Below are 14,527 nucleotides of genomic sequence, written 5' to 3' on the forward strand. Positions count from 1 at the left end.
GCCCCACCTAGCCACATTGCTGGCAGTGCAGTCGTTGTAGTACCATTGTAGTAGCGCCTTGTACTCTCATGTGGCAGAGAATGGGGTCATTCCTTGTGGTTCTCTCTGTGCATCAAGATGCACACCTGGAGTAGCTGCTACGGGCAGGGACAGTACATGCCTTTCACGGCCCACAGGGTCAATGTTTTTTGCGGCAGTGAATTGGCAGCACCCCAGCTCCCACAACAGGCACTCACCTGCCTCCTCCACCTCCTACTCCATGGACACGGTCCCATCCTCAACAGCAGCAGGGTACAACATCACTCACACTATCCATTCTTCCCATCACATCTGTCAAGCCAAGCATTGCCACCCTGTGTTGGAGCTGATCGGCCTGGGAGAGAGTAGCCACACCAGCAAGCAATTGCTCAAGTACATCAAGCAGCAAACATATGTATGTGTATTTTTGAAGAGATGCTGACGCTCATGCAAAACATGGCCCTGTAGTTGTTACGGACTCACAATGAAAAACTCCCATGTGGGAGGAAATGCTGCCCCTTGAGGAGGAGGAAGTTGTAGAAGAAACAGGATGATAATGATGACGGTGACACTGGCCACTACACCCAATCATCTCAGTGGGGGTGGGAGTGGGCGGAGGGTGGAAAGAACTGGCTCCTAGGGCACACTGACCAGAATGGCAAACTATAAATTTGCTTGCTTACGCAGTGACAGGCAATTAGGTGACATCAAGCAGTCTGATGATTACTGGATAGCAATGCTTTGCTACCAAGGTAAAATGAGGGAATGTTTTCCTCTGGCAGAAAGAGAGAACAAATTATGTTACTACCAGGAAACATTGTGTATGCAGCTTGCCGCAGCGTGTCTGAAATGGGAGAGTCACTCCCATCCTGCCTCCATGAGCAGCAGAAGCTGCAACAGCAGCAGCCATTTCAGTCTCCTCAACATGATGGGGCAGTTTTCCACGTGTCGTGCCCTGGCTGGGGCCGGTCAGCAAGCCAACAGCTCCTGCCTAGGTTCAGGCCTACCTAAACTATGGCCAGTCTCTGTCACATACCCAGTTCCCTGACCCCATTGATTTCTGCGCAGGCAGACTGGAACAGTGGCCCAAACTGGTACAGCATCTTCAGTGGCATCTCAGAGAGGGTTTAAAGCACCACAGGGGGGGCGTGGTGACACCCAAACGGACCAAGTTGTTCTCTGCCAGTGTTCAAAACATAACTTTTGTCAAAATGAACCAATCCTAGATTCAGTAGGATTTTCACACTTCTGCGGCTGATTCGATGTACAGACCTCGCCCACCCCACCTTTAAATTTTTTTGGGGGCGGGGGTTAACCGATTGAAATGTAAAAAAATTTTTTAACCCCTCCACGAAATTGTTTTGAAGGCGCACTGGCGCAGCATAATTTTAGTTGATTACTGCATCAATACCGCCATTTTCTCACAGTCCAGGCAAAGTTAGAACCTACAATGCATCATGCAACTGCCACTAATGCCTGAGAGTCAGCTTCCGTGTACTCACTTTCTACATGGTTAAAAAAAAATTATTTTCTTGGGAAGGGTGGTGTTAAATTCGTCTAAGGCGCAGCATAAATGTACTGTACGCGATCACTGCATGAATACCAGCAGCTTTTTAATTTCCAGGCAACGCTGGGGCCTTCATAATGCAACTATTGCCTCAATCGTCATTTTAAGGTGCTGCATAAATGTAGACACTTTTTCTTTTATTCCATAACACTGTGTGTGGTTAAACATCATCTGCCCCCGATCAGGGACAATTTTTGGAAGCTTTGTAATATGAAAAAGCATGAGACATGTGCCGACACGGTTTATTTTTAAACACACGCTGTATGTTAATGCCGTCAAATGTGCGTTTACCAACAGCTATGTATGTTAGTGTCACTCAGACATCATTTACTATTGCTGTCATTGCATTCGAGAGCTTGGGGAGAAGGGAGGGGAAAAAAATCATAAAAACTAAATGAAAAGAGATAACAAGTTTTAAAAAAAAAATATTCATAGGGGGCTAGCTTGAGTCATATACCAACTTTCAGGGCGATTGGAACAACTTTGACCCAAACCGATTCGGGTCTGATCCGAACTTTTTCAAAAATTTGGCGAACTGGACCCAAAACGAATCTCGGTTTGCTCAGCTCTAGTCTGCAATTGTAATATCTGAAGGAACAAGAGCAAGTTACAAAGAAACATAAGGAGATTATGTTACGTTTTGTTGGCTGTTCTTTTTTTTTTGTTTTAAGTCTGAGTTAAAGGGGCTATACCATGATTGATATAAAAAAAAAAATGAAAATCAGACATCATATACTTAATTACAATACCTTTCTAACAAAGCTATAACTAGCCCTGTACCTCACATGGATCCAGAGATCTCCACATTCATTGCTCTTCAGCCTTCCAGCTCAGGGGACATGTCCTTTCTGCTGCAGCTCTCTGCTTGTAGATGTCACAGCTTCTAATAGATCATATGGCTGGTGGCAGTTGAAGATTTAAACTGAGCGCGTTTGATCAGTTGAGACGGACAAAAAATAAGGAAAAAAACAAACAGCAGGTGTCGCTATACAGATACATTTTATTGGATAACTCACTGGCTATACAGAATTTTTAATTACATGCAATTACAAAAGTATTCAGATCCAGGTGCTGGTTTGAAAAATGTAGAATATGTTTTGTGATACAACCCCTTAAAGTGGCCTTTTAAGAATTCCCTAATAGGGCCTTTCAGACTATATATAAATATATATATATATATATATATATATATATATATATATAACGGACAGTACTTGAATGCCTAAATGCTATAATGGGGACAAATGTGCCAGCTGATTCTCTGCATATTTGTCAGATTGTGGCCAGATCTCTGACGGACTTATTATAGCTAGGCATTCAGGTACCATCCAGCAATGCCAGACCTAGAGAGCTAGGGAACTGCCTGCCGGAGCTCTTAACGCTAGTGTGAAACTAGCCTAAGGTGTAGCTTCTTCTGACAGACACTTTCAAAATACATTTTTCCCATTTCTGCTACATTTGTTGCCACTCTCAATGAATGATTGCTGATGTATGCACACATATGTAGAATGTATAGCATGCATGAGTGTCATGTTTCTAAACATGGTACATGTCTGATGAAATCTGCCATTTCTGCTGACAGAAAAACTACCTGCAAAATGCCCACTGGGGCTAGAAAAACCAATCAATGTAAACCCATGTATGTAACTGCATATCTCATCTATAGGCGACCATGTTTAACCCCTTAGTGACCACCCATACGCCTTTTTATAGTGGTCACTAAGGGGCCTTAGGCTGGGCCGATGCTTTTTCATGGCAGCCCAGTTTAAGCGCTGGGATGGGTCCCCAGTGCAGTGGGGACCCGGCACTCATGAGAGCCACGGCCCTGCTCTAACAGCCCAGATCGGCAGGAGTGCCGAACCAGGCTGTTTAACACTTTAATGGCGCCCGCTGCATGTAAAGTGCTGACAGAGGGAGCAGACTCCCTCTATCTCCCATCAGCACCCCGCAAATCGCGGGGTGCTGATGTGTGTGAAGGCTGCCTGGGGTCTATGAAGGTCCGAAGCCTATCTTCATTAGTTTCCAGCCTCTCTGGCGCAGCCTGCTGGTCAATGTCAGAACAGCACTGACATTAAAATGCAATGCACTATAGGGATAATGCATTGCATTTTAATATCAATCAAAAAGCTGTCTATTATAGTCCCCTTGTGGGACTATTAAGTGGTAAAAAAAAAAAAACACATGTATTCAATTAATAAAATCCCATTCAAAAATTAAGCTTTTTTTTTCATTGAAAATACGCTTTTCCATGAAAAAAATTGAAAAAAAAAATCTCCCCCAAATGTTTGGTATTGCCGCCTCAGTAATGACCCGGACTACATAAATATCACGTAAATTATCCCCTGCGGTGAACGCCGTATAAAAAAAAAAGACAGAATTGCTAATTTATTCTTAGTTGCCAACAAAAAAATGCAATAACAAGAGATCAAAAAGTGTAATTTACTCCAAAATAAAAATTAAAAGTCGTCCTGCAAAAATCAAACCCCCACACAACTCCATAGTAAAAAAAATTAAAAAGTTATGGGTCTTGGGAAGCTGGAAATGCAAAAACATTTTTTCTTTAAAAAAAAAGGGGTTTTATTGCAAAAAAGTAGTAAAAATTTATAACGTAAACACGCAATGGCAGTATTGTTTTTTTTTCCCATCTCTCTCCCAGAAAGAGTTAATAAAAGTTAAGTCATTAAAAACTACAACTTTTCCCACAAAAAACAAGCCCTCATAAAGCTATATAGACAGAAAAATAAAAAAAGTTATAGTTTTTGGAAAGCAACGATGAAAAAAGGAAGAAAAACACTTAGTCAGTAAGGCCCAAAACAGGCTGGTCACTAGGACGGGAGCTCCGTTATAAGCCTCCATTACAAATTCCATCAAACATGGTGCAGAATGCTATGCTATATCGTCTGGCAAACCTGACACACACCGTTATAGCCAAAGGAGTTTGTTGGCCACCATTGGTATGAACTTATCTTCACTCTTTTAGCCTTATTTTGCATTGACTAACTGTAAAGAAAAGCATTAAAATTAGTATTTGTATATATTTTTGTTGCCAGATCCTATTCGTGACAATTTTCATCATTTTCGTTACGATTAGTATTTTTACAGCATCCATCATGATTTTTTTTATTCTTCAAGTCAGCGATTAAAATAAAATTACTGGAAAGAACAATTAGATGAAAGCTGTGATACATTGTCCAGCAACCCAACAGTGAAAGATTGAAGGACATCTATCCACACAACAGATATCGCAGCCCAGAACTTCCAAGACTCGTTGTGCGTTGTGGTTTTAAAAGTGCCTCCACTATTTGAAGAGCTCCTGGGCCAGAGTTAACAAATGTCAAGAGCCTGTTCATTCATAAGAGTTTCAAGAGCTGGAGGCAGTGCCTGGGAGTACACACAGGAAAACCAGCGCAGAGTGGGAGTGATATAGGTGGGACTGGCATTCAGAGTGAGAAGCATTCAGCACTCTGCTCTCCACACACCCCAGACATTACAGCTCAGTCTCTGTGCTCTCATCCCACACTCTTTAATCCCAGCCTTGAGGTTGGCAGCAAAGTCTCTACAGAACCTGGAGTGCAAGTGATTTCTTATGTGAAAATCAAGGAGAAACAAAGAAGAACCAAGCTGGGTCCCACCTTGTCTTTCACCCCTCCTGCCCAGATACTTAATCACACTTGGCAGTGCTATTTCTTTTCGGTAGTGACCTAGAATTTGGAGAATCTACATTCCTTTTTTAAGTATTCTCTTCTTGTTCAGCTGCATGCTCTAAAATGCTGTTCCAAGTACTTTGTGGATCTGTTTCGCAGTGACGGAATTGGGAGACAGTTTGTCTGGAGTGACTTAGAGAAAGGGAAAGAAGATCTGCTGAGGTTTTTCTCTCTGGCTCGAATCTTGGGTTGAAATATTGCAACGTGGATCTCTAAGCAGAGAGCTAAAACAGGTAAAGTAATTAACTGTTTATTAGTCTACAAGTCAATGCTAAAAGTCTTATTAGACATTATAAAATCTTATATGAGTTTGCTAAGACTCGCAAATGTTGGCTTGTGAGCGTTTTGATGTTGACAGGCCCTTCATTATCTTATGGACTATTATGTCTGCATCTCATTAACACAGAGCACCAGTAATATGGTGATGGTGTGGATCCATTACTACAACATGGCTGCTCAATATTCAATATCAGTAAAACTGCTTTGACTGTAAGGTATTCTATATTCATATGTAAACTTGCAAAAATGGTTACTGTGCATGAAAAATCTGGGGCAATAGTGGAGTTAATGACTTTTGACCAAGATAAATGTTTTTATTTTTTTAATCAAATTCAGTTAATTGAAAGAAAAAAAAAGTTGGTACCAACACTGTAACACTCGGTCATTATCTCAGGTGAAATATTTTTAGGTTTATGAACAGCTTGGATGCCCTTCTGAATGTGGGCAGTTGGATCAACGACTTCAATAAAACGTCATGTAGCCAAGTGATGCTTCAGAGATTTCCTTCTCACTCATTCCACAGGTCCGCATGAATATTCCACCAGGCAAATACAGTTCTAAATCAGGATTTATAGTTCAGGAAGAATAGCCATAGCTCCTCCATGCAACTTATGTTATCAGGATATTCATGGTAAAAACAAGGCAAATCAATTGATCGTGAAATTGTCTGTATTTATTCTCCAAGAGGATGATCCACGCGCATTGTGAAGAATACCAATCCCCTGTTTTCAGTAGTCTGGTACATACATTATTTTCTCCAAGAAGCAAAACATTCCAACTCCAATGAATTGGATGAACTGACTCTCCCATCTATATAGAGCAGACCACATATGAGAACCTATCACCATGAAAAAATGTAATCCAATCTGCAGGCACCATGTTACAGAGCAGTAGGAGCTGAGCAGATTGCTATACAGTTTTATGGGAAAAGATTCAGTAAAACTTGTAATTTATTTATTTAAATCATACGTCAGAATCAACCCCAATAAATTGGGCATACTGCCTGTTAGGGTTGATCATACTGAGATAAATGGTCTCCGGCCTCATTTTGCTGAAACGTGCACTTTATTCAATATGCTAATTAGGTGTTCTGACCACTGAGGGGAGGGCCTAGCCCCTTGGAGCACTGCTTCACCACTGCCTTTCTCCCTTAGTTATTCTCCCCTCCCTTTGAGTGACAGGGTCAGACATCCTCACTATTTCCTTCCCAGCGTATTCAATGGTGCATGCAGATCTCAGCAACAGGGAATACTCTGGGATTACAGTGCCAAGCGGGAAGACTGGCTCGGCTCTTTAAAGGGGTTCTCCGGGAATAAAGAAAATACTTAAATATTACTTTATTATAAATATATTCTCAAATACCTTTTATTAGTTATACAGGCTCGTTTTGTCTAGGGAGCAATCACCAGGGGAAATAAAATGGCCGTTGTCCTATTAGTACACACAAAACCTGTCCTAATCACATAAAAGACAAGTTACTTCAGAGCACTGAGCTAAAGAGCTGCCTCATCCTCCTCTCTGCTCAACTTGTCAGGGATTATGATCCTGAATACAGCTGATAAAATCTTCAGCTGAATCTCTGTGGCAATAGAGTTCATGAGGAGACATGAAGTACATAGAGGACGTGGGGATGTGCATAATGAGCAGCAGCACTTGTATTCAGTCTCCATTACCACAGTCTGTCCTGTCCATCCTCTCTGTACTTCATGTCTCCTCATGAACTCCATTGTCACACAGATTCAGCTGAAGATATTACCAGCTATATTTTGGATCATAATCCTTGGCAAGTAGAGCAGAGACAAGGATGAGGTGTCTCTTTAGCTCAGTGTCCTGAAGTAACTTGTCCTCCTGTGTGATTAAGAAGGTTTTGTGTGTACTAATAGGATGGCGGCCATTTTATTTCTCCTAATGATTGCTCCTTATACAAAATGAGGCATTATAAATAATTAAAGGTATTTGGGAATATATTTATAATAAAGTAATATTTAAGTATTTTAATTTTCTCAATTCAATCATAATCATATGTGTGTGATGAGCACCTCCTGCTCTATAACACACTACTGGCAGATCAGACTTCAATATGGCAGGTTCTCACAAGCAAATGGCATTTATCATGTAGAGAAAGTTAATACAAGCACTTACTAATGTATCGTGATTGTCCATATTGCCTCCTTTGCTGGCTTCATGCATAATACACTGCTCGTATCTAGAAGTTATGGCCACCCAGTAATCCAGCAGTGGTGGTCGTGCTTGCACAGTATAGGAAAAAGCACTGACCATGCATTCCTATAATGTACAAGCATAACCACCAATGATGGATTGTAGGGTGGTCATAACTATGGAAACGAGCAGTGTATAATGTGATGGAAAAATGAATCCAGCCAGCAAAGGAAGCAATATGGACAATGACAATACATTAGTAAGTGCCTTGTATTAACTTCTTCTACATGATAAATGCTATTTGCCTTCATTATTAGGCTTTTACATTGCACCTAGCCAGCCAGTAATCAGAAATATCTTGCCTTAAGCTACTAGTTAGGTTTACTTGCTAAATCCCAAAAAGATGACCTCCATTCACTTAAATGGGAGTTCTAATAATATCTGAGCACTGCTCTGCTCAGTGCCATAGAAGTAAATAGAGAGGTGGCCATGCACGAGTGGTGTGCATTCCATCCACTTATGTGAAACTTAAAAAAATTGCTGAGTGCGCTTTCGCCCACTTTGGGGTCCCCGTCTCAGAGATAGGTGTGGGTTCCTGCACCTGACATTGGTTGCATATCCTAACAATATGCCACTAATGTCTCAGATGACACAACCCCTTTAAATGGGCTATCAGGTTTTATGATGAAGCCGGAAAACGCTGGAGATCTGCTTATAATAAAGAAATGATCATCACTTAAAGGGTTGTCTCACTACAGCAAATAGCATTTATCATGTAGAGGAAGTTAATACAAGGCACTTACTAATGTAATGTGATTGTCCATATTGCTTCCTTTGCTGGATTCATTTTTCCATCACATTATGCACTGTTGATTTCCTTGGTTCCGACCACCCTTCAATCCAGGATTGGTGGCCAGTGCTCTGCCAATCCGGTTCTCCCAGCGTTGCCATCACATCGACAATACGTGACTTCTGCAGCCAATCACTAGCCTCAGCAATGTTCTAGTGAGGCTAGTGATTGGCTGCAATGGTCATGTGTTGTCAATGCTGCAGCCGAGTAAACAGATCCTGTCTGGGAGAACCGTATCCGCAGAGCTGGAATAGCCAGGTAAGTAATGATTACTTTATTATTGCAAGCAGATCTCCTGTGTTGTCCAGTTTCCTTCAGAAAACAGACATTAAGGAGAGTCTTCTCTGCAACTTCAAGGTTCCTTATCCTGGGCTGTAATTCAGTGCTAATACGTTCAGTGTGCTGGCTTTGATGTAGTGTGGTCTTTGATGTCTGCTGCATCTTGAACAATTTTATTTGCGTCTCTCCGCAGTTTGAATAGAGAAAGCCTCACGCTTCACCACACGCTCATTGCTTGAGCTTTGTAGTGGTTGTCTGTTTCCCACTATGCTTAACCATCTCCCCCAGATGTGTGCCGAGAGGCTGCGGCGTATTACTACTAGTGCCACCTACTTGTCATTCCCAAACCCAGCAGCTACTACTTCCTGCTACTAATTTGAACAATCACTTTGTTACATTAGTGCATTGATAGTCAATGCATTATATTGTTTGGAGGTCTAGTGGAAACTAAATACAACAAGCTTTACTCATTAATATATAGTAACATGACCTATTGTTTAAATCAAGTTTTTATAGTAAACATATTTTTTAAATAATTGTTGGTGGTTATTTTGTGATCATTTTTACAAAAAGAATCTTAAAATCCTGCAGTTTTTGTACTGGTCATTAAGCCTAATAATAGGTACAATGTTTTGGTTTGTCCAGATCACTTTTCATCATTATTCTCTACAGACAGGATTACAAGGACAGATAACACTTCTATATATAGATAACACAGGATGCACCATTTACAATAGGTCATTTTCAAGGCTTATCTACTACTTCCTTATAAAATGCCCTCTGCACAGGTCACAGAGCATGGCAAGAAAGGACTCCTCTCCAGACTACTAAGTCTATGGCCCCTGGGGGCTGCTGTAAAACATATATATAAATGTTGGTAAAGGGAACCTGTCACCGGGATTTTGGGTATAGAGCTGAGGACATGGGTTTCTAGATGGCCACTAGCACATCTGCAATACCCAGTCCCCATAGCTCTGTGTGCTTTTATTGTGTAAAAAAAAAGATTTGATACGTATGCAAATTAACCTGAGATGAGTCAGAGCTTGAAAATATGACTCTTCTCTGGTCACACAAGTAAGATATGACTCTTTTATGTTAATTTGCATATGTATCAAATCGTTTTTTTACACAATAAAAGCACACAGAGCTATGGGGACTGGATATTGCGGATGTGCTAGCGTCCATATAGCAACCCATGTCCTAAGCTCTATACACAAAATCCCGGTGACAGGTTCCCTTTAAGTACAGCTCAGGCAAGATGGCTGCCCCCATAATTAAGTTCAGGAAACAGAATAAAAAAATCTGGAAAAAAAAAAAACTAAGAAAAAAGGTATGTGTCAGTATTAGGAATTAACTAGCAGAAAAAATGATGGGTGACATGGTCCCTTTAAATTCATAGCAAATTCACGACAAACTATTTTGTGTTTTTGTTCTTTCCTTTTTTATTAGTAAAACTGTTGAATTAGTTCTTAAGTAGCATAAACCGTGTTAACAGGCAGCATAACAAGTCTTGTAAACTATTCAAGGGGTTATCTCACAAATGTGAAAGTCTGTTTTACTCAGCTATCTGCTTATCTAGAGGAATGTCTTCCCTTTCTGTGAGTGGGCAGCAGATCTCCACCTGAGACAATCATGTACCTACATCTCCCAGGATGCAGCGCAGCTCTTGGTACCCCCTTCTTCCCTTGCATAGAAAATAGTCCCTCACATATAGCCCTAGAGATACATATGGTATGTAATGTGCCCACAATTACCTTCTCGGCTGTCTAGAGAGAGATATAGCTATATATCTCTATGAATTTAGTAGTGGGGATGTACAAATGAATGAAAGGTGTCTGGTCTGCTTTACCTGCTTCACTATAAGATCACTATGCCAGCAGTGAGGAGAGCAGGGAAGCCACTGAGCATGTTAGTCCACCACTGAATGCAGAAGAAGGTGGACCAGAAGGATAAACAGCAGGGGGCGCTACGAGGCAGGAAAATGTAATGTACCTAAAAAATCATACAATATTTTCTTGCATGTATATTGCAGAAAGTGTCCATTCACACGTCTATAGTGCATTGCGGATCCGCAATACACCCAGCCGGCACCCCCATAGAAATGCTTATTCTTGTCCGCAATTGCGGACAAGAAAAGAACATCTTCTATTTTTTTCCGGAGCCGCGGACCGGAAGATCGGCGGCGCACTCCGGAAATGCGGATGCGGACAGCACACTGTGTGTTGTCCGCATCCATTCCGTCCCCATAGAGAATGAATGGGTCCGCACCGGTTTCGCAATTTGCGGAACCGATGCGGACCCATTGTTACTGACGTGTGAATGGAGCCTAATATTTCATTTGTAATGCCCTATTCATTGCATAGTAATACTTTTGCTGAACAAACCCTTTAGGACATTATCTTTTTTTTTCTGAAATGACTCGAATAATCTGTTATTACATATATGATCAGCATTGTTGAAGAAAACCACAGAAATAAGATAATAATGCACTTATTAAAGCAGATGCAAGCACTATATATGGACTAAGTCCTCACTCTGATATGATAATGTCTGAGACACTCAGTCAATATATTTTGATCAAAACACATCTAAGCCCGCCTACCGAACGTCAAGGTGGTCTCAGGTCAGGCGGGTCCTACGCTAAACCTACCTAAGCCGTTGGGCTTCTATGTTCAGGAGCGCAGACGCCGCACATATGGTGTGCTGCTCCTAGTAACCTCCATGTGCATCAAGCAACCAATGGGAGGAGGAGCAAGCACAGCCATATGTACCACCTAATTAAGGCGCTCATTGGATAGGGGAGGGGGGCAAAAGTGCAGAGGAATGCTACTCCCTTAAGATACTAGGTGCGCATTCACACTTGAAGGTGCCACTCCCTCAAGCAAACACTACATAAACAAAGAAATCACAGAAAAAACTAAGATAAAAACATCCTGCACGATATGATACAAATTTGCGGATGTCCCTGGCCATATTGTTGAAGAAAACCACAGAAATAAGATAATAATGCACTTATTAAAGCAGATGCAAGCACTATATATGGACTAAGTCCTCACTCTGATATGATAATGTCTGAGACACTCAGTCAATATATTTTGATCAAAACACATCTAAGCCCGCCTACCGAACGTCAAGGTGGTCTCAGGTCAGGCGGGTCCTACGCTAAACCTACCTAAGCCGTTGGGCTTCTATGTTCAGGAGTGCAGACGCCGCACATATGGTGTGCTGCTCCTAGTAACCTCCATGTGCATCAAGCAACCAATGGGAGGAGGAGCAAGCACAGCCATATGTACCACCTAATTAAGGCGCTCATTGGATAGGGGAGGGGGGCAAAAGTGCAGAGGAATGCTACTCCCTTAAGATACTAGGTGTGCATTCACACTTGAAGGTGCCACTCCCTCAAGCAAACACTACATAAACAAAGAAATCACAGAAAAAACTAAGATAAAAACATCCTGCACGATATGATACAAATTTGCGGATGTCCCTGGCCATATTGTTGAAGAAAACCACAGAAATAAGATAATAATGCACTTATTAAAGCAGATGCAAGCACTATATATGGACTAAGTCCTCACTCTGATATGATAATGTCTGAGACACTCAGTCAATATATTTTGATCAAAACACATCTAAGCCCGCCTACCGAACGTCAAGGTGGTCTCAGGTCAGGCGGGTCCTACGCTAAACCTACCTAAGCCGTTGGGCTTCTATGTTCAGGAGCGCAGACGCCGCACATATGGTGTGCTGCTCCTAGTAACCTCCATGTGCATCAAGCAACCAATGGGATGAGGAGCAAGCACAGCCATATGTACCATCTAATTAAGGCGCTCATTGGATAGGGGAGGGGGGCAAAAGTGCAGAGGAATGCTACTCCCTTAAGATACTAGGTGCGCATTCACACTTGAAGGTGCCACTCCCTCAAGCAAACACTACATAAACAAAGAAATCACAGAAAAAACTAAGATAAAAACATCCTGCACGATATGATACAAATTTGCGGATGTCCCTGGCCATATTGTTGAAGAAAACCACAGAAATAAGATAATAATGCACTTATTAAAGCAGATGCAAGCACTATATATGGACTAAGTCCTCACTCTGATATGATAATGTCTGAGACACTCAGTCAATATATTTTGATCAAAACACATCTAAGCCCGCCTACCGAACGTCAAGGTGGTCTCAGGTCAGGCGGGTCCTACGCTAAACCTACCTAAGCCGTTGGGCTTCTATGTTCAGGAGCGCAGACGCCGCACATATGGTGTGCTGCTCCTAGTAACCTCCATGTGCATCAAGCAACCAATGGGAGGAGGAGCAAGCACAGCCATATGTACCACCTAATTAAGGCGCTCATTGGATAGGGGAGGGGGGCAAAAGTGCAGAGGAATGCTACTCCCTAAGATACTAGGTGTGCATTCACACTTGAAGGTGCCACTCCCTCAAGCAAACACTACATAAACAAAGAAATCACAGAAAAAACTAAGATAAAAACATCCTGCACGATATGATACAAATTTGCGGATGTCCCTGGCCATATTGTTGAAGAAAACCACAGAAATAAGATAATAATGCACTTATTAAAGCAGATGCAAGCACTATATATGGACTAAGTCCTCACTCTGATATGATAATGTCTGAGACACTCAGTCAATATATTTTGATCAAAACACATCTAAGCCCGCCTACCGAACGTCAAGGTGGTCTCAGGTCAGGCGGGTCCTACGCTAAACCTACCTAAGCCGTTGGGCTTCTATGTTCAGGAGCGCAGACGCCGCACATATGGTGTGCTGCTCCTAGTAACCTCCATGTGCATCAAGCAACCAATGGGAGGAGGAGCAAGCACAGCCATATGTACCACCTAATTAAGGCGCTCATTGGATAGGGGAGGGGGGCAAAAGTGCAGAGGAATGCTACTCCCTCAAGATACTAGGTGCGCATTCACACTTGAAGGTGCCACTCCCTCAAGCAAACACTACATAAACAAAGAAATCACAGAAAAAACTAAGATAAAAACATCCTGCACGATATGATACAAATTTGCGGATGTCCCTGGCCATATTGTTGAAGAAAACCACAGAAATAAGATAATAATGCACTTATTAAAGCAGATGCAAGCACTATATATGGACTAAGTCCTCACTCTGATATGATAATGTCTGAGACACTCAGTCAATATATTTTGATCAAAACACATCTAAGCCCGCCTACCGAACGTCAAGGTGGTCTCAGGTCAGGCGGGTCCTACGCTAAACCTACCTAAGCCGTTGGGCTTCTATGTTCAGGAGCGCAGACGCCGCACATATGGTGTGCTGCTCCTAGTAACCTCCATGTGCATCAAGCAACCAATGGGAGGAGGAGCAAGCACAGCCATATGTACCACCTAATTAAGGCGCTCATTGGATAGGGGAGGGGGGCAAAAGTGCAGAGGAATGCTACTCCCTTAAGATACTAGGTGCGCATTCACACTTGAAGCATTGCCTTTTTATTTTTAAAGGGGTTGTCTCATCAAAGAGAGCCAATGTAGTCTTCAGCTGATGCTGCGTGCCTGTTTGGTGAGACCTAGGACAATCAGTTGATTTTAACAGGGGAAGTCGCCTTCCCCCTGCAAGTGGTGGTTTTCTATAGTGTCCATGATGAACGCTCTTTCTAATAGGATCTATTGAAAAT

At 42.0% G+C, this 14,527-nt stretch overlaps 1 protein-coding gene across 2 annotated transcripts in view; it reads left to right on the top strand.

Annotated features, from left to right (window-relative positions):
- The first annotated feature begins 5,063 nt into the window (after positions 1-5,063).
- LOC122920463 (lysophosphatidic acid receptor 1-B) overlaps positions 5,064-14,527 on the top strand; it is a 154,889-nt gene continuing 145,425 nt past the window's right edge. For both annotated transcript variants that reach the window (XM_044269984.1, XM_044270009.1), the window contains exon 1: positions 5,064-5,522. The gene's annotated coding sequence lies outside the window, so the exon portion shown is untranslated. The remainder of the gene's footprint in view (positions 5,523-14,527) is intronic.

The sequence above is a fragment of the Bufo gargarizans genome, chromosome 1 (assembly GCF_014858855.1).
Source record: "Bufo gargarizans isolate SCDJY-AF-19 chromosome 1, ASM1485885v1, whole genome shotgun sequence".
NCBI lineage: Eukaryota > Metazoa > Chordata > Amphibia > Anura > Bufonidae > Bufo > Bufo gargarizans.